Source organism: Hemicordylus capensis, chromosome 4 (genome assembly GCF_027244095.1).
Source record: "Hemicordylus capensis ecotype Gifberg chromosome 4, rHemCap1.1.pri, whole genome shotgun sequence".
In the NCBI taxonomy this organism is placed as follows: Eukaryota; Metazoa; Chordata; class Lepidosauria; order Squamata; family Cordylidae; genus Hemicordylus; species Hemicordylus capensis.
The window spans coordinates 48,175,219-48,203,022 of record NC_069660.1 but is presented as its reverse complement, the minus strand read 5'-3'; the positions used below and the strand labels follow the sequence as shown (position 1 = coordinate 48,203,022).

The following is a 27,804-nucleotide window of genomic DNA, read 5'->3' as shown; positions in this document are numbered from 1 at the left end:
TCCCGCCCTCGCCCAGAGTAGAGGTGACGCGAGCCGAACGGATTGGTGTGCTCCTAGAGGTTCGAAGCTCTATACAGTTTTCTGAGAGCTCGCCTTGGCTTTGCTAGTCGCAAAAATAGGGTGCGCGCGGTTTGTCCGGCTGAGGGCGCCGTACGGTTTGTCCGTACTGAGGCCAACGCTGGCTGTAGGAGGTGACCGGCTGTGCCGCAGGTTGTAGTTTTGACCGTTCCCCAGCAGGGAGCGCTGCACATGTTGATCGTAGAAGGCAAGGCGAGTCTAGACTGCTGGAAGGTGATAAAAAGAACATACATGAAACAGAAATGCCTTCGAAGCATTTAGATTTAAGAAGACCCATTTAGTCCAGCATTCTGTTTCCAACAGCAGCCGTCCAGTTGCTTCTGGGGAACTCTCAAGCAAGACATGAAGGCAACACAGCTACACCAACACAGCTACACCCACAGCTACATGTTGTCTGTCCTCAGTCCGTGTTTCGAATTCAGACACACTACTACTGAACATGGGGGCGCCGTTTAGTTATCATAGAGACTAGCCTTAACGAATTTGCCTAATCCCAGTCTTCTTAAAGCTTCCTAAGCTACTGACCATCACTGAACCTTGTGGCACCACTTTCCAGAAATTACTTATTCTGAATGTGAAGAAGTTTGTTGAAAGTTTTTTTCCTGCCAAAGACAAAGGAACCCAGACAAAGTTTGATGACTAAACAGTAGTTGGTTGTCTTGACTCTACAGCAAGACAACTTCAGTAGGTGATCCCGTGTTGGAGCCGAGAGTTCAGGTGCTTCTGCAGGCACATTAGGTATTGCCAAACCTAGAATCCAGTTTGCATTTGTAACTGTTTATAACGTGCATTTTATATTTTAAAAGAGAATGCATTCGAGATCATATGACCTTTGAATGCATAGAAGGCTGTTGTTTTTCTATCCAACACCAGTCCATCCGTCCTCATGCAGTTAACGGTGCATCCTGTCTTCCATTAAACAGTGGTCATCTGGCTCTACCATTGCTGGAGGAATGCTTAAAAGCATTCAGTTCTGTTGAAAATCTAACAAGCTAGAAAACCTAGGAGGACCAGAGTCCTCCATAGAAACCCTGTGGGTGACAATACAAGGCCTGAAAGGAAATGTGCTGCTGGGGACGTGCTATCGCTCTCCAGATCAAAACGCTGACAGTGACTGGAAGTTGCAGGAGGAAATCAGGGAGGCGTCAAGGAGAGGCAGGGCAGTAATAATGAGTGACTTCAATTACCCACACATAGACTGGGTAAATTCACAGTCAGGTCAGGACAAAGAGGTCCAACTTCTAGATATGCTGAATGACTGTGCCTTAGAACAGTTGGTCTTGGAACCAATCAGAGAAAAGGCAACTTGGACTTAATCCTGAATGGGGGGGGCTTTTGTAGGGGAACGAGCAACAATGAGGTGAGCAGAGGGGAAGGAAAGGGGAAGGGGATTAATGTGGCCTTTCCTAAGTTAACCCAACCCTCCTGTCCTATAGTCCGAGTGCCTACCTAAAACCCCTTCCTCAAGCCCAGCCCTATTTAAAGATTAAGAACTCTATGTTCTCTAATAACCTGACCAGTGACCAAGGGGGGCTTACCTTCTGGCATCTTCTCTCAGTCTCTTCTGCTGGAGTATGGCCAAGTGCTGCTCCCTGAGGCACAGGGGCCGAGACTCAACAGCTGGGGAGAGGGCAGGTGAGCACCAGCCGGGCACCCACCCACCCAAACAATAAAAAAGCTGGAAAAACAACAAAAAAGGAACACCAGGGAAACAGAGAGGGCCTGGGCAGGCTGGGCACCAGACAGGAGTCACAGCACACCAGCCTGCAATATAATAAAATAAATGCAGTCCAATTCAGGCACACAGCAGCAGCAAAGACATGTAGCCAGGGGCTGCAAAAGGGAGGGGGGGAAATACAAAAACAGTCAGCACAGGAGCACCCAGTTATTAAAGCCACTGGAGCTGGTTGGCCACAAGAAAGAAGAAGAAGAAGAAATCCACAAAAGAAAAGAAAAATATTCTAAGCAGCACCCAGTTAAAGCCACTGGGACTGCTGGTACAATTACAAATAGTTTAGAAAAGAAAAGAAAAGCAGTTGGCACTGCAAATTAAAAGGAGTGGGGGAAAGAGACAGATAAGCCACATGCACTCTGTCTCTCTCTCTCTCTCTCTTGCTTCGACCAGGCAGGGCCACACAAAACCACTCTCCTCTCCTCTGCTGCTGCAGTCTGCTGTCCTTTGTCTCCTGATGTCCTTCCTCTTCAAGAGGCACTGGTACACTGTAAGGGATCTCTGGCTCCTAGGTCCTTAAATACATTGGCAACTCTCTCCTTTGTATTCTCCCCTCCTCCCTCCCTCCCCCACTCAATGGGGGCACAGTTGCCCATTACAACACTTGATATGGATAATAACAAACCAACCAAGAAGCAAGGAGATCGCAAGCCAATTGGAAGCCAGTGCCAGGAAACCAATCAGCAATGGGAAATCAGCCCTCCAATATGGCGCTTGGAATACACAAAATGATTGGAGCTCGAAACGGGGTCTTTTTGTTTCAAGCTCGAAACAGGCCCTTTATTTTAAGGGTGTTTCATTTTGAGTTCAAAACACTTGAAACAGCCGTTTTGAGCTCAAATAGTGGCTCTGTGGTCTCTAGGAGCTGACATTGACTCAATGGCACACTTTACTTTAATGTACACCATCCTGAGTTCCTTGGTCAAAGGGCGGGATAAAAACTTTATAGATAATATTACAATATTACAAATTGGAGAGTAGAGCTGGTCTTGTAGTAGCAAGCATGACTTGTCCCCTGGGTCCACCCTGGTTGCATTTGAATGGGAGACTATAAGTGTGAGCACTGTAAGATATTTCCCTTAGGGGATAGAGCCGCTCTGGGAAAAGCAGAAGGTTTCAAGTTCCCTCCCAGGCTTATCCAAGATTGGGCTGAGAGAGATTGCTGCCTGCAACCTTGGAGAAGCCGCTGCCAGTCTGTGAAGACAATACTGAGCTAGATAGTCTGACTCAGTATATGGCAGCTTCCTGTGTGTAAACCAACTAACCAACCTTTCATAGCATTATTTTATTGAAGACACACCTAAACCAATTTGAAGATGTAAAAGTAGCCCATATGGCACTCTTGTCAGCTCTTCTGTGTTGTGGCAACACTGAAATGATTCAGTAGAACATGATGAATCCAATAATATCCCCTATACATAACTGTATCTGTTGAAGAATCCTTTTTAGACATGGCTCAAGATCTTTTGGGGACAAAACAAATTCTCCACTGTGCTTTCCTTTATATTCATAATAGCAACTATGTGTGTTCATAGCTGACTTGATTATGGAATGTTAATTCTTCTTATCCTACACAGAAATATCCCACACAGTAACAACCCTTATTTTCTGAAAGCTCTTTAAACTACTGCCATCTGATGGTTAACTGATGAAGTGATAGAGTAGGTTTATATGCTAACATTTTAAAATGCCTACAATATTAAGGGATTTGGACAATAAAGCTTTTTAAAAGACTGCATCTCCAATATTAGTGATAACTGCTTTATAATGGTGAGCACCCTTTTCCTCAAGAATTCTGCAAAAAAATTTTTTTTAGGTTTAATAATAAGATGATTGGCTTGCAATTGCAGATCCAACACTGGGCAGAAGGCTCTATATCAAACAGAGACACACAGTTATAATCCCTTTGTGTCTTGGATACTATATACATAGCTACTGGCAATTAATCCTTCTACTATTACTTACATACAATCAGCAAGTGGTGCTTTTTATTCCAGAATAGATACTCAGTTCCCTAAAGAAAATATTTTCCATTATTTTGAAGTCAACATCTTTTTATCTTCTCCCTGACTTGGAAGTGAATTGCTTTCACATGGTGTTTTCTTACCTCTAAATATTGGGAGGAGGTACAACAATTCTTTTATTTCTTTGAAAATTGTTTCTTGGATCAGCATCATTTCTAATATTAGTTTCCTCTGAAAGAGATCTTCCTGGAGTGCCCCCACCTAAGCCCATTAACATCTGTTTGGAAATCCTTATTCAGAGCTCCTTTTATTCATTCATTCATTCATTCATTCATTCATTCATTTGATTTCTATACTACCCTTCCAAAAATGGCTCCGGGCGGTTTACACAGAGAAATAAATAAATAAGATGTATCCCTGTCCACAAAGAGCTTACAATCTAAAAAGAAACATAAGAGCTTCTTCTATCAAATGTTAAAGGTGATAAGATCTGGTAGGAACAAAGCAGACCCTTCCTTCTTCTCAGCCTATGGAACACCTTACCCACTGAGGCCCTATGGGGCTTGAACCTGTCGGCTTTCTGAAAAGCTATTTTTGACGGTGATGTGTTATAAGTTAGGCTGCCGATTGCTTAGATTTTGCTTGATGCTTGTAGTGTTGCAGGGTACCAATTCTGTATGTTATTCATTATAATGATGAATAAATGACACCCAAATCCATTTCTCAATGTCAACTTCATAGGGACAAGAAGGCATAACCTGCCTAAATGCTTTCCTGGAGGCGATGATGGACTGGATGAGGGATAACAAACTGAGACTGAATCCAGATAAGACAGAGGTACTTATTGTGCGGGGTTGAAAACTCGGGAGATGAGTTTGATCTGCCTGTTCTGGATGGGCTCACACTTCCCCAGAAGGAACAGTCTGGGGGTGCTTTTGGATCCAAGCCTCTCCCTGGTGTCCCAGGTTGAGGCAGTGGCCAGAAGTGCCTTCTATCAGCTTCGGCTGATATGCCAGCTGCATCAATTTCTTGAGATAAACAACCACAGAACAGTGGTACATATGCTGGTAACCTCCAGACTAGATTACTGCAATGCACTCTATGTGGGGCTACCTTTATACATAGTCTGGAAACTACAGTTGGTCTTGAATACGGCAGCCAGGTTGGTTTCTGGGTCATCGCGGAGAGATCATATTACTCCTGTATTGAAAGAACTACACTGGCTGCTGATATGTTTCCGGGCAAAATACAAGGTGCTGGTTATAACCTATAAAGCCCTAAATGGCTTGGGCCCTGGGTATTTAAGAGAATGTCTTCTTTGTCATGAACCCCACTGCCTATTGAGATAATCAGGAGAGGTCCATCTGGTGGCTACTTAGGGAAGGGCCTTCTTAGCTACTGCCCCAAAGCTTTGGAACACACTCCTTGCTGAAATAAGAACCTTCCCATCTCTGACAATTTTAAAAAAATCTTTAAAGACACATTTGTTCACCCAGCCTTTTAATTGAATGCCATTTTAATAGTTTTAACATTGTTTTAAAATATTGTTTTAAGGTTTTAAATAGTTGTAATGTTATAACTTTTTGCTGTCATTTTTATTTTAACCAAAGTTTTAATTTCTCTGTTGTCATTTATTTGTTTTAACTAATGTTTTAACTTTTCTGTTGGCATTTTTTGTTGTAAACCACCCAGAGATGTAAGTTTTGAGCGGTATAAAATATGTTAAATAATAATTAATAATTAATTAATAATGCTGTTTTATTGAATGTATTATGCTGATATTGTTTTGTAAATCTCTTGAGTGGTAGAGAGCCAGGTATAAATGTATGGTTAGATGGATGGATAGAAATGCTAAGTAAATGCAAAGTGTGTGTGTATAAAAAGCACTCGTGAAGGATACTATGCAGCCAGTGTCAGGTTTTAGCCAAGTAGCTGCACTTATGAGTGCAACATTAAAAAACCAAATTTCAAGGCCCAACATTATGCAGTGCTGGCATGCAAATGCTGCACATGCCAGAATAGATACAGGCAATCCAATTTAAATGTATCACTGGAACTAATTAGGCACTCAGGCCCCATTCACATGTAATGGCAAACCTGAGATGAACCTAAGTTTAATTGTTGTAACTGAATAGCATCGCAGACGTCCATCCAACCGTGGCCTGGCAACCTCCGGTTTCAGGGCAGGGGAGCCCCTCCCTCTTCCTGGTCTGCCGAGGCCACTTCCCAGCAAGCTCCGTGGTGCTCATGTCACCAGACTCGGACACTGGCTGCAGACTCTGAGCAAGGTGTCGGAATGTAGGTGGGGCGGCAGCCATTAGCCATGATTTTATTGTTAGATTTAGCTTTTCAAGGGAGCATACTGGGTGCGTTCATGCCTTTTCGGAATGGACCTCCCACCCTTGGCAGGAAAAGGGCATTTAAATCCCATTAAATGGCATCCAAGCCCTTCTCCCAACAGCTATTGCACAGCTGCCCTCGTCACCAACACAGTCTCATACTAGCACAATTGCTGGCAATGGGGGAATGCAGGGGGGCACCATTTTTCTGTTACTCTGGGAAGGGATCATGATGACTACCTAGGAGGGAATATGTATATGGGGGAGGGCAAAGGACCCTGGGATTTGGTCCACTATGACCAAGGATGCTCTTGCGATGGCAGACCCCAGCAAAGCAGTCCAGGAACACCCAAGAGCACTCCTGCCCCTGTGTCAGCTTGCCGACAACAGATTAGCCCTCTCATGAGACGGTCAGTCCACTGGGGAGGACCAGAGGTTCAGTGAGTTTTGGTCCTCCTGTCGGACTGCGTTCTCATGAGGTAGGCCATCCAAATCAAGGGGCTGCCGCTTGTGTGACCCCCTCCTCTCCAGGCAACCCCTTCATACTTCCAAGGAGTAGTGGCTGCTCCATGTGTCTGGGTGGCACCGGGTGGGCAGACTGAGAAAAAACTGGGACCAGGGATAGATATTTATTCTCATTCAAATTTCCCAGGTTTGGATCGGAGTTGCCGTGTATGCAGATTGGCCGCTGCGGGGAATCATGGTAGAGGGAAGCCCTGATTATCAGTGATCCCAGGAAAGTGGGGCCATCACACCAGGAAAAAGGGAAATTTATTCAATTTCTTTACTGATTCATTTTTGGAGACCAAAACACATAGTGCACTTCTTGCCTTCCCATTCCCTTTCTCTTCTGTTTGCCAGAGTGGAAAACAAGAGACACAGTGGAAAGTGGGCATGCCCCTGTGTGACCTTTCCCTTTGACAAGCTTAGAAACTTGGGATGGGATAAGGCAGTGTCCCTGTTGCCAGGCAATGGCTTGAGGAGCGTGGAGGCAAGGGGGCAGGGCAAATGCTCAGAGATTCGGCCAGTGAGAAGCACAGCAGGCATGGAGTGAGTGTGTTCCTAGGTAGGTCTGGGCCACCCTCTCTATGATTACAGTTCCAGAAACAGCACGAAACCACAGTTATGGTGGTATCTGCATTCGGATGCAACATTGCCACCTTCAAACCTCAGACTGGAGCAGCGAAACTCACTACAAACCAAAAGTTCAAATTGGAGTTTGGTGAGGGAAACCACAAATCACTTTTGCCACAAAACCACAATTTCGCACATTTGGATGTACACAAATTTCAACCTCTGCCCTATTCAACTCTGCTTTGACACGCGAATGGGCGTCGGTGTCACATTTGAACTTGGCCACAGGTAGATAACGACACCAAACCGATTCATCTGTTACCTGTGTCTGTGTCATTTCCCCTCATTACCTATTGAATGTTTGGGGTCTCTGTGCATGTGTGTGTGTATAATGCAGATGTGTGGGTCCCTGATACTGCAGAGGAGGAATGGTTTTTTAAAAAATAATTTCTTCACCTATGTGGTCCTAATCTAGATCAGGCATTTTGCAGCTGCTATGTGCCCCAGAAGGAAAGCTCCCACTGGGAAGCTCCCATCTGTCAAATTTTAGAGTGTAAAGTCCTTGGGGTAGAGGCCTGTTTATCATCATCATCATCATCATCATCATCATCTCACTGTGTAAAGGGCCATGTATACTGATAGTGTTATATATATATACATAATAGCAATAATTCGAGTACTCTAGCACTAGGAAAATCTGAGAAAGGAAGGGGATCATGCCACCTCCTTCCACATTCCACTTGCTATTTGCTACTCCTCTCCCAATACTGCCTCGCTCCAGTAAGTGTTGCATTTCTGGTAGGCAACCTGACATTTTTGCTGTTCTTTGATGTATCTGCTCTGTTGTTTAGAAGAGAGACATTTAGCCTGCAGCAGCCTCTGAGCAAGGGCCTGGGTTGTTTCTTGACTGGGTATTTGCCCACTAGGTGTCACTGTAGGTTTGTAGACCAAGATGATAGCAGGCTACGCTCATGCCAGCTGTCTCTGCAACAAAAAAGCCACCAAATAATTTGGACATATTGTTCATTTGGTGCAGTTGTAATTTAGGTTTCTAGGACCATTTATCATGAAGCTGTCTGCTTGCTTATTCCATGGCTCAAGGCTGCTTGAGTATATCTCACTGCATTCCTGGGAGAATCAGAGTATTGAAGCTGATTTCTCTAAAAGCTGTCACAGTACATTATTGGAGCACATTTTATTAAAGTTCATTTTCAAGACTTAAATTTAACAGTGTTCTAGACCATTGTCATTTACCATACACTGGAACAGTAATTTCTCTATCAAAGTCAGTTATTGAATTCTAAAAGTTGACTAAAGTATTTTTGAAACACATGAAGTATGTGACTGGAAAGCAAAGCGGGAGGACTAGATACTTTGGAAGCAAAAGACTCTCTGTTTCTTTCAAGCTGCTAGATCTTGAGCAGGAGATGCAGAGCAGTAACATTACAGAAGAGGGGCTAAAGAGGCTATTTTTAAAGGACAAAACACACGCAAATGCTTCATCATGCCTGTGTGAAGTAGACATTGCACGGTAGGAGATATACTTCAACTATTTCAGTGAGAAAAATTAGTTTTCTGTTGCTGTAATATGAGAAATAGGCCTTGCAGCCTGTGGGTAGCCATACCGAAATCCAGGCACATGCTCTACAGCCCAAGTCTCTGAGAAAGGTCAGTCACAGAGGTTGGGGTCTGAATAGTAGCAGGCCAAAGCTACTGCTTCACTGGCCAGGCAAGGGTAGAAGGCCAAGCATATAGTATTTATATCACACATAGTCAATAGGGGTATGCATAGAACTGGCTGGTCCAGTTCAGTTCGAGTCTGAACTGGACCCAAGCCAGACTGGGCTACGGAGGGTGACCCAGGCCACGGAGAGGCCCATTGCTCAGGTGCAGCAGCCTCCAAAGTGGCCACCGCGCCGAGGGGGAAAGGCCAACGAGTGGCCGAATTATGGCATAAGGGAGGCTGACGGGGGGAGAGGGAACCTCCGCGAACTCCCTTGTTGCCTCGAACAACTCCCTCAGAGGGGGTAAGTGTAATTTAAAAAATGAATAATTAATTAATTAATTAATTAATCCCCCCTGGAGGGTTTGGTCCGGGGTCAGGGTGGTTTGGTTTGACCCCCAAACAGTCGAACCGAACCAGTTCAACATCAAACACGTTCGACGTCAAACCTGTCTGCACATCTCTAATAGTCAATCCTCCTGAGGCTTCATATTGCCTGCTGATTTCAAGGTTCACAGTTGTATGCTGCTGTTCTCTTCTCTGCTTGAAGAGGACTCCAAGAATTGAGCCCACATAGGCTCAAGCAGCTAACCTGGCTATGTCCAGCCTCAGCCCCTATTCTTCCTGATTCCCTGGGTATTTTTCACACAGCAGGCTTTACCATGGGTTTTCTGCGAGGCTTTACTGCAAATTCGAAGTTGCCCCTGGATATTAACCGGGCTACACTCTAACACGCATTGAAAAACCCAAATTGTGTGTGAATTGCTCCCTGATATCTCGCAGGGACACAACACACAGACAGAGACACACACACTAAAATATGCAAAGTAATATGGAGGTAGTAACTTGTATAGCTGGTCACTTGATACCCTAGGCACAATCTAATAGCTGCCCATAACACTTGTGGCAATTAAATCCATGCCAACAAAAGCAACTGATATTCTAGTGGAGAGGAGAGAGAAACATTTTCTGAAAGATCAAATATAGCTGTTTGACTCTGTTTAAATGTGCTATTGTTGAGGAAAGGCATTTGTTGAGGCTACTCAACACATTTATTACTCTGTACACATTCAACCTATTTATTGCTCTATAAATTGATCACCTAGAATTACTTTTAGGTTTGCAGTCCTCAGTGTTCATACCAGCAAGTCTCACTCTACTCAATGGTACTTCCTTCCCAGTGCATATAGTTTGGATTGGGCTATGTTTGTGTAGCTAACACCTGAGAGGCAAATAGGTATTGCTTTTTGTTGGATGAAGGAAAAGCGTACTGGTATTCAACCTTTATACATTTCTGAAAAACAGCTTAGGTGTTTTTCTACTGAATGTCTTTGCACTTCAGCCATGTTAGATACAGTACTTGGAAATTGAGCTGCATTGGTATTAAGAAATTGGCCAGTTGTAGGGTTGCTTACTTTTCATTACAGCAGTTTGATTACATCATGTGATCTGGTGATTATGTTTATAATGATGCCATGAAAAGTTAGAGAAAATGAAATTTCTGCTGTCTATTTTGTGGTGATGATTATCTTTGGATGAACAGGACATTTCAGGTGAACAGGCAACAGCTCAGCCCTGATGGTGAACATAATGGAGTCCCTTGAAGAAGGGGACACCATGTTTCTGTTGGTGGGACTCATTCTTTATAAGAATAATTACTGAGAATGACCCAAAAGTTAAGGACGTTCAAGTGGAAGTGATTTATTGCACCTGTTTAACTCTTCTACGGAAATCAATGGGATGTGCAATCCAGTATCTACTCACACAGAATTCAGTGGGGCTCCCTCCCAAGTAAATGGATATAAGCATGTAGCCTTAAAAGTGCTTTACATTTCCTGGATCATACCTGTTATTATGTATCATATATTTCTAGCAAGAACTCATAGGTCTTAATACAACATACGCAAAATTGGATGCTGAATCTGCTGCTTTCAAGTGGTCATAATAATCACTAAAATATTTAGGCCACATTGCATTTAAGTGCTTTTTCCAACCATCTTGCTATCCAACTCAGGCATTCTTCTCTTACAAATGCACTGCTGATAAAGTAATGCAAATTTCTTAAAGCAGTAGGGATCGTGGAGAGGATACTGTGTAATTATTATATCAACCACCTTTTGGTTCATTATGTTTTTAAGGTGATGATGACTTGTTTACTGTACACCATTTACCTGAAGTGGTTTTGTTGCCTTTGCTGCAGTTTTGGTGTCCATTAAGATGGAAACTGTATGTAAATCGGGATCATCCATTAATATCTATAATTCATGCTGGAATGGAGGAGATTGCTTGTGATGGGAGGAAACCATAAACAAGGATTTTATGAACAGTAAAAATCTTGCGAAGGTGGTTCTCTAAAAATAATTTCCCCTAGCAGTCTAACATAAATCCTTAATTTTAGTAGCACACAGAGCAGGGTGAAATGATGATTGATTTTGTTTGAAGCATTGTGGGCTGCCACAACAGAGTCTTTGCTATAAAAGACTAGACATTTTCAATTGCTTTTTATAAGTTCAGAATTGATTTTATTTACTTAGCACCTGACTAACATAATGAAAGAAAAAGAAATACAGCCAAATGCCAAGGTAGACAGTTCAAAAAAGGCAGTTTTTAAAAAAAAATTTATGTCATTGTAGATTAAAGAGAAAAGAACATTACACAGCTTTCTTTACAAATGACAGGACATCCCACTGCTGTACTGTAAAATCAGGCAGTTCATGTAGTCTGTTGTTTTTAACACAGGAAAAGAGAGAGAGTTACTGTAGCAAAGTATCTAAGAGATCAAGCTGCGACTCAGAATTCCCCTGGTCTAAATGATGCCTCTGTCATCAATGCACCATGTGGCCTAAGGCAACTCCCACCCTCTCAGCCCCCCCTTGAAATATGGGGATAATATTTTTCACCTTACAAGGTTGTTGTAACAGCTACAACAAAGTAATAGGGCAGTTTACACGATCATAATTAGGGTAGGACAAGCAGAGGTGCACCTAGGTAATTTTGGAGCCCTGCCCTGCTGCAAGTTAAGCATCATCACCTAAAGGCCTTTGGAGCTCCTCTCCCCAGACCTATAACATAGTTGTCCCTTGCCAACTGTGGGTTTGCCAATCATGGATTTGAGTATCCGTGACTGGCAAACTGTCACCCCCCTCACCAGCCATGACTTGAGTATTCATGGTTGGTGCCATTTCCTAAAATTTCTGGCCTTTTTTGGCAGATTTCTTGGGTCACGGGGTCAATTTGAGGGTCAGGGATCATTTACAGGGGTCAGGGGTGATTTGGGGGAAGTTTGGGCCAATTTGGGGGGTTTGGGGGTCATTTCCATTGTCACAGGGTCATTTCGGGGGTCAGGGGATCTGTTCTGGGGGTCAGAAGACATTTTACGGGGGTCAGGGGGATTTTAAAAACATTCTTTGTGGCTTTTAGGCACTTCGGCACTCATGATTCCCCTAACCCTCTGTTTACAATGTAATCCTATGCCTTGCCAACCGCAGATTCACCAACCGTGAGGTTTTCCAGGAACAGAACCCTTGTGGTTGGTGAGGGACAACTGTATTCCCATCTCACATATTTCTTTCCCCACTCCCTCCTCTGTCTCTAAAGCACCCAACACAGGTCACAATCACACTTGGTTGCCCAGCACAGTGTGGGCCAGCAGTGACCACACCACCCAGGACAGACTTAAGAGGATTTGAGGGCCCCCAGGGGGTGTGGAGGCCCTGGACTATGACCCCGAAGTCCAAGGGTAAGAGTGCCACTGAGGTTAAGTCTGGTTGGGAGGGCTCCCTCCTACTGAGTAGCTGTACCCAGCTGCTGAATGAGGGAAACTGGAAAATTCTCTAACCCAGCTGCTGCTTAGCACATGAGCATGGACAGTGCCTCCGATCTTGACAGACAATTGGCAAACAGGAGTATGCACAGTTCTTGATTTAGGGTTGTAGGCTTCTCCTATGCTTATTATGATTGCATGAACTGTCCTAATACATGTGAAGTGCTTTAAACCTTGAAAGCATTATATGAATGCTGTGTATGATATTTAACAAGCATGCATTCAGCAAATAAGTTAAGATATAAAAATGAAGAAGAGTGTTCTCTATGGTACATGTAGGTATAGCATTACTGGCACATTAAATATTTATATTTATATAAGTATTTATATTAAATACTTATAATGATAATTCTATTATTTATAATCTCCAGGTTTTTTACTGTAATGAACAGTTGCTTTTCAGCACTGTCTGCATGGAGTGTTGAAAAAATGTGGTTTCTTGCCGTTTAAGAAAAGGAGTTAAAAAATGTAAAGAACTCTCATTGCAATGGGAAGATTTTACATGTCTCCAAAAAATTAACTGAATTCCATTTGCTTTGTGGCTCATTTTAGTGGTATGTTTTAGAAGGGGAGAAGGAAACCAATGTTATCAGTGTGCCAACTTTAAAAATGGGGATATATGGCAGTTGCATGCATGAATGTTGTCTACAGTGCCTAGTGCTGTGAAACTTGGGAGAATGTGATTTCATTTTCTTTAGCCTTAATGCTCAGCCTCCTAGGGGTTGTGGCTGTGATCTTTTGCATTGAAGCAGGGTTTAAAGGTCTTTGGGTCCTGTGGCGTGGAGCTCTTGTAACTACCTAGATGGAAAAGGAAGATATGTTGCGTTTTCTTTGTGTAGAGATTCTATATCATTTAGACAGGAACCTTTGACATTACAACCTTAGACATTACAATAAAGGGCCTTTGGGCTTCTCTGAAAGATGGTTAAAATAAGTAAGAGTTGTTTGACACACCTGCTTTTGTAACAACTTTGCTGATGATGTTGCAGACTAGTTAAACTTAGTGAACTGTGTGAGGTTATTTTGACAAAAACACTGGATTTGGATTGCACAGTTTTTAAGGCACTTCAGAAATACTAGGAAACAAAGCTTAAAATTAGCTTGGATAAAATGTGCCCTGAATTTTCCTCCATTGGGTTAGCACACCCCACATAGTAGCTCAGCAAATCTACTTATTTCTCATATTACTTGACTGACTGTGTATGAAGACTGTCATGTTAAGGGGCCATCAGTGAACAACTTGTCTGTTTTGTTATGTCCTTTACACTTACTTTTGACAGTTATAAGTATCAAATTTTCCTGTGATGGTGGAGTTCCACATGTTTTGCTTGGAATAAGAGTCGAGAAATGTTCCTCTAGAAAATGTTTCCTCTAGGAAAATCGCTGTGATGCAAAATAATTGTTGATTTTGTGACATGAAAATTGCTGTGAAAAGAGCATGAGTGAATTGTCTTAAATACCTGTCTGAGCTGATGCTAATGCATCAGCAGCCAGTGCTGATATGGGGATATGTGTCTTAACTTAAGGGTTTATAAAAAGAGATTTGTCTTAGTCTAGTAGTTTACTCTTTTCTTAAGGACAAGTTAAATGCAATGCCAGTCACAGCACTGCTGACATCCCTGGTCCTTCCTGGAATGCACTCAGCAGAATGCACACCATGCCTCCCATTCAGTAGTGAGAGGTGAGCAAAAATATCTGGATCTTCAGTTTCTTAAAGTAAAATAAAACAAATCCTCCTGTCCTATCCCAAGGGATCAGAGCATTGTAATATGCACTTACATAATGCTTATTCTCACAATGACCCTGAGTAATAGTTTGGGTTGAGAGATGATGGTTTAATTGCAGGCCAACTGCTCGATGCAGTATTTGGAAGAGGTCCCCACAGAAATAGCATGCAACAATGTCTGATTAACACTTTGACACTAACATTCTTAATTTGGTTGTGCAAGCCCTATAATTGAAGCAGCAGTTCCCTTACAAAAAGCCCAGCAACGTTTGACAACTAGTTGAGATATGATGCTAGGCCTGGTCTGGAGTGAAGGATCACATTCAATACAGGAAATCTTGAAATGTAGCAATTTGATCCAACCATTCAGTCTGGCACAAGGACATTCCCACCCATCCACCCCACACCTTTTTTTTTTTTTAGTTTGTGGAATGGAGAAGGCAATAGTGGTCTGCTTAGGAGATCACAAAGCATAGCAGTTTTTGACAGCCAGTCAACATCTTCTGCTCCATCTGGACCAGAGAAGGAGATGATTGTTCCAAGCAGGAGACCCTGACATGCAAGTACTTTGGATAAGAAATCAGTCAAGCTAGCACAAACACAACCACTCTGCCTTGGGGTTGCTTTGAATGGAAAATCAACCACGCCAGAGTGAGAGGCAGAGTGGAAGGACTGATGTCTCTATGCTTTTGAAGAAAAAGGAGTTGAGCTTTCCACCCAGCAGCAGAAGACTTTCTTCATATAGACATCAGGAAGAAATCTGAAGACATGCAACACCCCATTTAAGCATGTTTCTTTACTAGTTCGTAAGGAGATCTCAAGGCAGATCACCTTCTCTTGGATGAACCTACTCATTGACTGAGGCCATTTTCTCAAGCCCTGTTCCAGGGCCCCATCCCTGGAGGCTAGTCAAATGGGCACCATGGACAAGAGCTCCTCTGTGGTGGCACCCTGATTATGAAATATCCACCCAGCAATATTTGTTTGGAATCTGTTGTTTATCTTTAGGCGCCAGGTAAAATCTGTGTTATTCTTTCAAGCCTTTTGTCAGTGTTAACATGGGAACTATTTTGTGCTGTTTTGTTTGTTCATTGCTGCTACTACTGCATCTACTTATTTTTCATAAACAAAACTCTTAGTTTGGTGGTTTTAATCTGTTTTGATATTTTATTCTGGAGTAGTTTTAATATTGACATAGAAGATGATACTGTAGAAGGGCAGGGAAATAAATGAGAAGTACAATAGAAATAAAAGAGTTATGAGCAGCAGCTCTCTTTGATTGTTTCTGACATTGTGGCTCAGTGGTTTGAGTCTGGCACTCTCACTAGGTAGTTCAGAAGCAGCGTATCTCTTGTCTATAACTGATGCTGGGGACAAACACCAGGGGACAAACACCAGGAAGCTTGTGAGCTTCCCAGAGGCATCTGGTTTGCCATTGTTGGAAACAAATGCTTGACTAAATGAATCTTTTGTCTGATCCAGCAGGGCTGTTCTTATGCCTGAGGCTTATTTACATGTTATGCTTTGGTTCACGGTGAACTACTGCATGGAGATAACCATGCTCCACATTGTTCACATGTTACGTGAAAGCTGACGTTTTTGTCCACTGAATGGTTCTAACCGCAGGAAGTGACATGGAGCAGGGAGAGGGTGTTTGTGTTTTAACCAATGCAGATTGCTATTAATTCTTTCAAATGTAGCACAAGAAGGCGACTGCGAACAACATAAGGAGAGTTCTGGCAAATGCAGCCTTCTCCATGTTTGATTTTTCAACTGCTTGCATAACAAATCTAGCAGCGCATGAAAGCAATCTCCCTTATTATAAAATTGTGTTCAATGAGTTCTTCCTAAATATGTCACAGCTCATTTGAGGTTGTTTAGCTTAAAGTGGCTCATCTGAGCATTTTGTTCAGACTGGAGACATTTGCTTTGTTAGTGATAAGGCAAATGAGCCCTCAGTGGTTTCGAAAGCCACGTAAATCCAGTTGTCAATTAATGGATTGCTGCTAAACAAAGCTGTCAGTTTGACTGCTTTGACACAGTTTGTACATACAGAGTCAGTGCTGTTGTTTTTCCATGATGCACATACTAAAGCAGCCTCCCGCCACTAATGTGTGTGTGTGGGGGGGGTGTACACATTTATCCGGTACGATATTGAGGAAGCAAAATGAGGTCTCCTGAGGGAAATGGCACTTGCACCTGCAATATGTTGTACGTTTAGGAGACATAACAAGGGACCTTTAGGAGTCACATTAATTAAATTTTATTTAGTTTGCTCAGCTTAGAGTTTAATTAAATTGCATCATCTGGAATATAACATTGCACTGTAATTAAGCACTAAGATACCAATGATGAACTACAATAATAAGTGTTCATTCTTAATCAGTGCACAATTTAACTGAGTTTTTCTGAATGTGCCCCTTATGTATTCTTTCCACCCCTTTACAGTGTTCTGTGGTCACTGACATCATTTGAAAAACACCATTAGAATTTGAATCCGGGTCAGGAAACGGGATGCGGGGGAGATAGTTTTCCATTGCTCAGCACCCAGCTACTTCTAGGGGAGGAAAAAGCCTTTGGACATCTGAACACTTTGTGTGCGCATCTACAAAAAACAGTGAATGTGTTGGAGATAATTTGTACATAGGATGGTACTGATAGAAATGCAGGTCCAGGTACTCAGGGTTGCTGGCCATACCAGGAGACATGTGATCATGGCTAATGGTTGTGTTATGATGCATTAAAAAAAATTGGCTGGATTTGTAGAAACAAAAAGAAATCAGAGCTTTATCTTTAGGATACATAACACATATTTTTGTATTTCTGAAGAGCAAATCTGGTTTAAACGAAGAGCATTAAATGACGAGCATGAGAATTCCACTATAAGTAAGCCTCACTGAATGCAGTGGGACTTACTTTTGAGTAAGCATGCATAGGGCTGTGTTGTAAGGTTGACTGAATTGTGTCTACAGTTAGATGAGACAATTCTTGTTATAGCAGTAGGAAGAGCTGAAAGTCAAAGGATCAAAAAAACAAAATGAACACTTAGCCTCTATAAACCAGTTATCCTTGTGTTAACTTTTCAGTCACTTCTGGTTTAACATCCAAAAATTAATGAGTGAATACAAAGCTTTGTGATTTTTGTTTCACAGTGATAGGTAGAGTCAATATCAAAAGATCAAAAAGCAACTTCAGAAAAGTTACCACATGTATAGCTGGCTTGTAGCATTCTTATGTTCATAGCAACATTGCTTTCGAGGCCTTGGTTAGAGAGGCTAGAATATACTGTCCATTTTTCATTTTTAAAAATAAATTGTGGTCATCTCATTTAAGATCAGCTTAATGCTTTCAGAAACATCTTCCTTCTTGTGTAATCACAGCCCATTTCAGTGCCAGACCCTTGGAAACAAATTGGGCTTCTTTCTTTCTTTCTCATGGTCTAATGGCAAGGCTGTATTTTTTTTAAAGTGTCTCATCTATATTTGATGAGGGGAATTTGAACTGCATGCTTATTTTAACTAAAAGCACCATGCTTTCAGCTGGCAGCAATTCAGACGGGTTCCTTAGAAGGTAAAGATAGCTTAAGTTAGACTTTGATTTGATTACAGTACTGAGAGGGGGACCAAACTAAATAGGAGACTCTTAAAACAATGCTGAGGGTCAAATCAACACAAGCACTTTCAGAGGGGATTTTTCTTTCCCAGTGGTGGTGACTATTATTTGCAACCACAGATGGAAACTGCTCTTCTACCATAGACCCAAGACATGTTTTAGCTCCTGACTGCATTCTCTTCAAAAGGGGGCATAGCTATAGTTCAGTAGGGAGGGGCAAATGCTGGTCCCTTGTCCCCCCGCCTCCAGCACCCAGCCAGCGAATGGCACACTCGCTGGCTAGAAGAGGCAGACAGATGGCTCATCCATGTCCTGATGCCACCTGCTGATGCCAGTGTGTCAGCATGCTTCTGATGTCAGTGCAAGGAATGTGCCCAGCACTGGGGCCTGGTCATGCCACCCATCAGCATCTCCCAGCTGGAGAGTGCTTCCTGCAAGTGCTTAGCAGCTGGGTGCTTCCTTTCTCTCCATCACTCCGAGCAAGGGAGAAACAGGAAACCACCAGCCAGAAAATGAAGGATTTGCAGTCTGGGAGAGGCCAGTAGGTGATGTGTCTGTGCTCTAATGCTGACCACGCCCTTGACAGAGATGTGTCAGTGTCAAGGGCATGGCCGGCATCTGGGGTTGTGGCTGGAGGAGAGGGCACATTTTCAAATCTAATTTTAGGGCCCACTCCAGCCTTGCTGACCACCAGGTCATGGCCTATGTCCTTGATCAAGACATGAGCAGCTGTGTATCATATCACCCTTTCCTATCTCAGATCAGGAAAAAGAGTGTGGGGAAACCTCTATGAACCATAGTTTCTCCTCTCAATTTTCTCCAGTGCCTCTCATAACCTCCAACATATCACAAATAGAAACGGGCATACTTATAATGCCCCATTTTCATATTGCTTAGATCCCTACCTCCATTACTCCATGGGCTGTGTTCTGTATTCATTTACTCTGCAATAGGTTTAAAAGTCAATAACATCTTTGTTGTTTAGGTTAAAGAATATGCTTGAATAACTGTCCTCCAGTCCGTTATCAGTAATTCAAAATGATGCACTACATGATACCATAATGTTCATTTGTGGATTTTTACATACACATGCATGTAATATTTGCTCTTTATCTAGAGATTGCACCTGTAGAGACCCTGGGGAGAAAACTGGACCCCAAAGAACGATGGGGTTCTAGCAACTCACACTCATGGGGTTTTAAACAGCCAAAAAGAGGCACAATGCCTTTATTAGGGATAGGTTTAAAAAAAAAAAGGGCTGTCTCTGGTAGGGCCAGACTGGGGGCACTGAGTGGGTGGTGGAATGTATGTGGGGAGGGCGCCAGGTTTTGGGCAGAATGGATGGGAGTATTTTTCTGTTTAATTGGTTTTTTGATTTTTTTAAAATTTCAAAAAAAAAAGAGACTTGTTTCATGGCAGAAAGTTACAGAAACTTCTGGAATGGATGCCCACCCCCTTGGACCATCATTCCACCCCAATGTGAAGGAATCAGCCCTTTGCCTTCATAAAAAGTACATCCCACCCCCCACCCCCCGCATTTCCAAAATGGCTGGGCTTAGAGTTCTGAAATTGGGTACATAGGATGGCAGGACTCTGTATTTTTATTTTCATGAAATCAGTTAATCCTGCAATACAGAGGAATCACCCATACACAGGATGATGTCTTCTTATGTTCCATACCCTCCCACATTTCACTGCTGAAAATAGGGACCTACTTGCTATCACTATGCAAACACAACTAAATTGAGTAGCATCTTAACATGCATTTTTGCACTATAAGTTACATTATAGCAAAACACCCCTAGAACACAAGACAGAAATTAGAAAGGAACTATTCAAAATAGATCTTCTTGCAGACAAGTGGACAAATACACCTAACAAGTCCTACTCAACATGTTATGTTCAACAAATGTACAATCTCTGCACACACATACCTGCAGATATTCATACATTATGTTCAGCACATGACAATACATCTCCAGTCCTGTCTGTACTGTGGATTTGACGGGCCTATATCAAAGTTTGCTTTTTAAATGAATTCATGCACAGTTATTCACACAAAAGCATGTATATGTACCAACATCATGTGTAATGTCTGAATACAGTTACTGTATTGGAAAATAAGCCTTTTTAGTGAGGAAACTAGCATTTCACAGGCCCTTCTTATAAAACACAACATTGAAAAATTGAATTAAAATCCCCTTTCAGCAGAAAACAAATCACCAGAAACTCACCCACCCCCAAACCCCACATTCTACCAAATAATCTGAGAAGGGATGGAGAGGGGAAAAGGAAACTCCTAGGTCTTCTGGAGGATTGGTTTCCCCACCCCACCCTGCTGGCAGATCATTCCAAACCAGTAAGCAGACCAGTCTTTCTCCCACCCCTCTCTCTTTACTAACTCATACAGATAATATGTACACTACCCTGAACTCTTTGGATTAACAGGATGTATGTAGGGGCGTAGCTAGGGGAGAGGGGGCCTGTATTCACCCCTCTCCCTGGTGGCCCCTTAGAGTGAGGGAGACAATGAAGAAAATAGGGAAGGTTGGAGCTGGGGACCCCTCAGAAGTTGGGGGCTCTGGGTACTTTGAACCCACCCGCTCAATTATAGCTACACCCCTGCATGTGTGTCATAATAAAGTATATGTACATGTTGACTTTTAGCCACATGCACTCTAATCTTAAGTATGTACATTTAGAAGCAAATTCAAATAGCATTTTTTTACACCTAGCACAGCAGCAAGCAGGCCCATTTGATCTCTTACAGGTCAGTAGAATGCCATATATGAAGTTACCCCAATTTCATTGGCAAGGAAGTCTTCAAAATTAGTTTCTTGTGATCTGATTTGCAAAGTCTTATTTTGAAGCAAGTGTATAAAAACATTTTGGTGGGGGAGGGGAAATGCTTAACATTCATTTTAGGCATTTGTGAAGCTATTTGCAAGAAGTTGGAGTATTTTAGTCCATTAAAAGACAATATGTAAGTTATTTATATATGAGCTACTGTTACGAACACAAAGCAAAATAAAATAGTAATGATTATAAGGGGAAACATACTGAGAAAGAACCATTTTCTCATATTTTGCTATTTTAGTCATTTTAAGAGCATAAGAACAGCCCTGCTGGATCAGGCCCAAGGCCCATCTAGTCCAACATCTTGTTTCACACAGTGGCCCACCAGATGCCGCTGGAAGCCTTCAGGCAGGGGTTGAGGGCGTGCCCTCTCTCCTGCCATTACTCCCCTGCAACTGGCACTCAGAGGCATCCTGCCTTTGAGGCTGGAGGTGGCCTATAGCCCTCCAACTAGTAGCTGTTGATAGCCTCTCCTCCTTGAAGTTACCTAAACCCTTCTTAAAGCCATCCAGATTGTTGGCTGTCACCACATCTTGTGGCAGAGAATTCCACAAGTTGATTATGCATTATGTGAAAAACTGTGTGAATCTTGAGAACTTTGTTCCTAAAATGCAGCATATAAATATTTTTAATAAGGCGGGGAGGAAAACCCCCCGCACAGGGTTGGTTTAAAAAAAAGTTTTATTGTCCTTCTCTGAGGGAGACAACAAACCCAACAGCCAGCCTGGCTCTGGAAAACGCCGAGCTCGGGAGTAGCCTCCAGCCTCCAGACGAACCATGAAGGCTGGGAGAGCAACAAGTTAACCCTCTTTTTACTTGTTGCTACTGCAGATATCCATGAGTGGGGTTTCCTTCCTGAGCTTGTCGAGAGGGCGGATGGAGGTGCCCGGGTGGGAGTTGGGACTGCTCACTGCTGCTGAGCACGGAGGTGGGGCGCAGCACCAAAAATATACCCTGTTGCCCTGTGGGCCAGTCCGAGCCTGGACTCTGGCTGAGAGAAACAATTGCAGTCTATGGCTTCCTGCTTGGAAATATGGGACACAAGGAGAGAGATAGCTTCTGCATCTCTTGCCATGTTCTTATATCTCCTGCTTCCAAGAAGTGTATGTAGGGTGGATCTGCCATGACTGGTGGACATCCTGACTTGTGCCTGCACATGGGAAAAAGGTTCCTGCACTGCAGAGAGCTTCCTGAGTCTCGCAGCAGTTATTGCACAAGGGGAAGCAGTTTTCGCTGATCTTTCTTTCCCCTTTGCTACCCCAAAATATGTTCCTGGGGCCGCATGAAGATGCTCAGGGACATATTTTAGGGTGGTCCAAGGTTCTTCTGATGGAAGGAGAGATTGACGAAAATCATTCCCCCTTTTGCACCAACTGCTGCGGAGCTTAGGAAGCTTTCTGCAGTGGAGAGGCTTCTTCCTGGTGTGCAGGTGCATGGCTGGTCAGGATGTTGGCTGTTCTTGATGCCTTCCTCTGCAATATGGTTGTTACTTAAGCAGCAGAAAGGAGGATGTCTTGTGTATTTCCATCCCCATTGTTCAATCAAGGAAGAGAAATGGACAGGGATCCACCTCCCACTGCAACCTGTCCAGTTTCCCTTAACATTACAATGGGAACTCTGTTCATATTTACTTACACTACCCTGTAATAACACTGGTGGTGTTCAATCCAGTGGTATTTGGTTATAGAGCCTAAGAGACAAATAACTTCTGTTTGCATGGCACTCAGTAGCACAGCAAGAAACAGAAATGTATTTATACTCTCAATTGTCTGGCTCTCCATTATATAACCCCACTATCTAATGACCTGTTATCGTGTCTTCCTAGTAGGCCATTTGTGCCATTGGAGCATTTAAGTAGTGCTAATTGCTTGTTGTTTATAAGGCAATTAAATGATTATCAGTGTGCATTCATTTATCCTCTTGGGCTGGAAAAGGAAATGGTAACAATTTAGGGAGCTTAGTTTAGAAAATGTGTAGTGTTTCACAGGATTTTAAAGGATAATCATGGGCTTAAACTCACACTGCTGAATCAACACACAAAATGCTCAAGTCCTTGCAGAAGTCAAAGATGGGCTCACAGCTCTGCTCTTTCTCATAAAGTGAAGACTAACATAAGCCTCTGACAGTGGTCATAGTGGGTTCTTCACCCATGGTATGATTTCAACTTTGCACCTGCCCTTTGTATATGTACCAGTCAGTTGAATTCAGATGTCAGCATTGCTCCTCCTCTTATGCACCAGGTGGGCTGTCTGTGCCTTAAAAATCTTGTAGATATTTAAAGAATAGTTTCAGGTCTACTCTGAGGAATGGGGGAGATGTGTGCAGATGATGTCACAGGTGCTAGCTCAAAAGTACCTTCCATAGCAAACTTTACCACAATTCAGCATTAACAACACTGAAAATGTGAACCAACATTTTCAGATCTTCTCACTAGGACAGAAAAAATGTACATTTGTTTTGCATACCAACCTCCCATATTGCTTTTATAATTCTACTAGTAGACATGAAGCCCGTTACGTTAACGGGCGCTAGAAGAGTTGTGTAGAAATGTTTGCAAGAACAGTCTTTCTTCAAGGGCAAGGTGGGACTGGGTGGGCCGAGTCGCGCTGTGTCTCCGGAGCCATGAGCGCGTCTCCACCAGGTTCAACCTGCCATGTGGGGCTCCACCCTGCTTCTCCCCTTATGACCCCCACCGGCCTTGGAGTACAAACCATTTCCTCCTCCACCTTCAGGCCCGAACCTCGACCCCAGAACCTGTCTCCTTTATGGGCTCACCTTCCTCCTAAAACAATACTGAATTTGGGCAGTACGTACTTGAAGCTTTAAGAACTCTGCCACAATCTACAGAACCATCTGGTTGCATAGTAAGTTGCCAGCATTTACAATATGATCTGCACAACATTCCATGTAACCACTTGGTAGCGTGAGGACCAGAAAGGTGCATCAGTTTAAAAGTGGAGTTTTTTACCACTTAGTTGAGGCTCAGCTATGCATTGATAAAGAACCAAACTGCAGCACAGCATTTTCAGTGAAGACGTAGTTAAATGAGCAGAGCCACTTACTATAAACCAGGGCTGCTCAACTTCAGCCCTCCTGTAGCTGTTGGTCTACAATTCCCATAGTCCCTGGCTATTGACTGCTGTGGCTGGGGATTATGGGAATTGTAGTCCAAAAACAGCTGATGGGCCTAAGTTGAGCAGCCCTATACACTGCATTTTTAAGAAGCACTCTGGATCCTGAGGCAATGGAGTCAAGATATTTCTAAAATTAATTAAAAGCTAATAACTCCAAAAGTCATTAACCTTTTGGACACTCCATTCTAACAATTTCTAGAGCAATTATCCGGACTGTGTTCTCCAAGTCATGGTGATCCTGGTTAAATAATCAACCAGGACTGCTGAACCCCACAGAGCTGGTTTGAGAATGCAAGTTTCCTGGGCAATCTTGGTCAAACTGTGTGGTTAAACTGCATTTATCCAGGAGCTTAAATGAAGTTTAACCACAGCAATTTGACCAGGATTGTTTGGGAAATTTTCGTTCTCAGCACTAGCTCAGTGGGACTCAGCAACCCTAATTTCCTTATTAACCCTGATCCAGTGGTTCCCAAACTGGGAGCGTCCAGATGTTGATGAACTACAGCTCCCATCATCCCCAGCCATAATAAATTGTAGCTGGGGCTGATGGGAGTTGTAGTTCAGCAACATCTGGAGGCTCCTGGTTTGGGAACCACTGCCCTGATCACTGTGACTGTGAGAATGCAGCCAGAGTAGATAGAAATGGAAGTCATTGGACTTGGTTAATCTTGTATATGTTTTCTGAAATTTTTCAGGACACTGAATCAAAAATAACACAGAGAAATACACCCCGAGGACATCAGATTTTCCTTCTTTATTTCTCATTTAATGATTGCTTCCACAATAATAGTATAGCCTAGAATTGCCATAGTTTATTCACTCACCTTTTATGGAGAATTCAGACTTCAGTGTCAGCCCATTATAGTCCAGTGTTTTCTGTGCTTTCCTCCCCCTTTTTCAGACATGATTTGTAGGAATTTTAAAGTTTTAAAATTCAATTGCAAGACCAGCCTGTCCAGTGTAGAGAGGCAAAGTTTTATTGATGCATATAATGATTTCTGGGCATTTAATTGAAAGCTTTCCGTTTCAACAAATTGTCTGAACTAAATGGTATTTTACTATTAAAAATGATCAGAAACAAAGTGAGAGAAAATAATTAAACAAAGCCTTCCTCTCCCTACAGGAACAGAAACTGGCTTTGAGGCAGTTATGAGAGGTTATAGGAGGCAATTAACAGGTGCTTCATCAGTAATTCTACTGCCCCACTCAACAGTAAGTAATAAAATGGACTCAAGATGCAAAGAGGAAATATTTAATTAACACTGGAAAGGTCCTCTGTTGAATAGAACTTGTTTGTGAATAAGCATTACAGTGATCCTGCCAATGGAAAGAGCATTGATCAATAATGCAGCACTGTATTGAATGCTGTGTAGAACCACCCTTTTAATTCTGCTTCCAACTAGTTTTGGAAAAACAATGTCTCAGCAGCACTAAAAGGTTAGGGATGTTACTGATTTCTTCTTTTGCCAAAATTTGCTATGGAATACATGGTAGAAGTCATCTGGACTTCTCCTGCTCCCCAACCAATCATATGTCTATAGATTCTATGCATTCTGTACATTTTTGGGGAAATATATATTTAAATCTGTACTTCACAATGTATTGTTGGCTCAGTTGTTTGAATAGGAAATATGTGTAGATACCCGAAACTATATGTATTTAAACAAGCACTTAAATATGTTGTTTCCCCCCAGTGATTAACAAGTTGTTCTAGTAAAAACTAATCTGCCTACTTTCCTTTCACTATCCCTACAATTGGACTAAAGTTAGTTCAGATCGGTTAGGCAATCCACAAGTTAGACCTCTTGCACCTCAAATGTTCACACGTCCACCATCTTGGGTCAGGGTGGATGACATCATCACAGACTACACCATTGAAGTGTCCCAATGTATCACTCATTACAACTGTACCAAATTGGGTTCAAATTGGTTAGACAGTCCACAAGTTAGCCCACTTGTGCCTCAAACATTTATGCATCCACCATCTTGAATTGGGGTGGATGACATCATCACAGATTACACCACTGAGGTGTCCCTATCTGTCCCTATAGTTTTAGCAAATTTGGTTCAAATCGGTTAGACAGTCCACAAGTTAGCTCACTTGTGCCTCAAATGTTCATGCGTCTGCCATCTTGGATTGGGGTACATGACATCAGTAGAAACTATGCCATTGGGGCACCCCTATATGTCCCTACAGCTGTAGCAAATTTGGTTCAAATTGTTTAAGCGGTTCACATGTTAGCCCACTTGTGCCTCAAAGGTTTACCTGTGTGTCATCTTTAATTGAGGTGGATGACATCATCACAAACTATGCCGCTGAGATGTCCCTATGTGTCCCTACAACTGTACCCAATTTGGTTCATATTGGTCCAGGCATTGCAAAGTTGATGGGGGCGGAGCGTGGGGTACGGATACACTGACACACACACATGGAATTCCGGGTGATCTCATAAGTCTACTGGAAAGCAGGCTAAAAAAAATAAAAAATAAAAATCCAAGGATTTTTAGTGGAATAGAAATGTAAGTAGCATGGGCAAAGTTTGGAAGGCATGGAAACTGAGAGATCTATCCATCCCTGTCTCTGGCATGGAAGCAACCAGTGCTAAAGGTGTCTTCCAAATGTCCAGAAAGAAAAAGGAGTTTGGGGGAGGATTTCCAAGACTCAGGAAAATGTGTGGAAGTACCATACACATCTGCCTTCTTGTCTTCTTCTTCCCTCTGCCCCTGGCCTAAATCCCCCAAACAGAATAACTTAATGAAAACAAGGAATTATTGGCAAATGTTCTCAATTTATTTCATGCACAATTTATTGTTTTGGTGCACAAATCACCTAGCCCTGCTTAAAACAAGAGCTCAAACCACCTTTTCAAACATTTTCAAAGACATGATAAGTTGTGATCCTGACCTGTGTTGGCATATTCCCATGATCAAGTCTAACAACAGAATGACTTCTTGTAACCATATTTCCATTTTCTGCCTCATCATTATCTTTATGTGGTTTCTCTATGAAGACAACAGCATACCCATGACGAGGAATGGGCTGCCTCAGACACAGACAAATGACAAAGCGTTCTCCCTAGCAACGAAGAACTGATGAAAACCATTAGATCATTTCCTTCTACATATTCAGCTCCTTTCTTCATAGTACTGTTGTCAACAGGAGAGCTGGATTCCAATTATCTGATTCAAGTGTTTCCAGTGAACTGTCATACACAGAAGCTAACAGCAGAATAACCTAGTTTTGTTCCTGAACCAATGAACAATAAAAATATGCATGTATTCCTTTGCTCGCCCTTTCTTGCAAGGTGGCAAGTGTGGGGCAGCCATTTCAGGTTTTTCCTTAGAGGAGAGAACATGTTGTTTTAGTGTCTATGAAAACCTTTTTATTTGCAAATGCATATGTCCCGAATGAATGAAAGGGAACCAGCAATGTCTCAGCAATGCATACTATTCCCAAGGTAGAATCACTGCAAATTCCCAGACACCAGCAAGATAAGAGCATACTGTGGTGCTTATAACATGCCACCATTTCCAACATTCAAGACAATTCAAAGTACAATGTTTCCCCTTGGCCCTTTGTTTTCAGTGACTCAGCAAAGGGTCTCTGCCCACAGAGCTGTTGTAACAGGGTGCTTTGAAGACTGCGTGGGAGGAAATAGTGTAAAATCCTATAGCAAACCCTAACGTTCTGAAGCTGGTTAGAGTTAGCAGTTGGATTCTACATCACTCCCTCCCTTGCTGAG

The 27,804-nt window shown here is 42.6% G+C and overlaps 1 long non-coding RNA gene across 1 annotated transcript; it reads left to right on the top strand.

Moving 5' to 3' along the window:
- Positions 1–33: 33 nt before the first annotated feature.
- Positions 34–27,285, top strand: LOC128323679 (uncharacterized). The gene is made up of 4 exons (XR_008306421.1): positions 34–816; positions 4,516–4,611; positions 25,185–25,273; positions 27,073–27,285. It is a non-coding gene; the product is annotated as an uncharacterized LOC128323679 (long non-coding RNA).
- Positions 27,286–27,804: the final 519 nt, after the last annotated feature.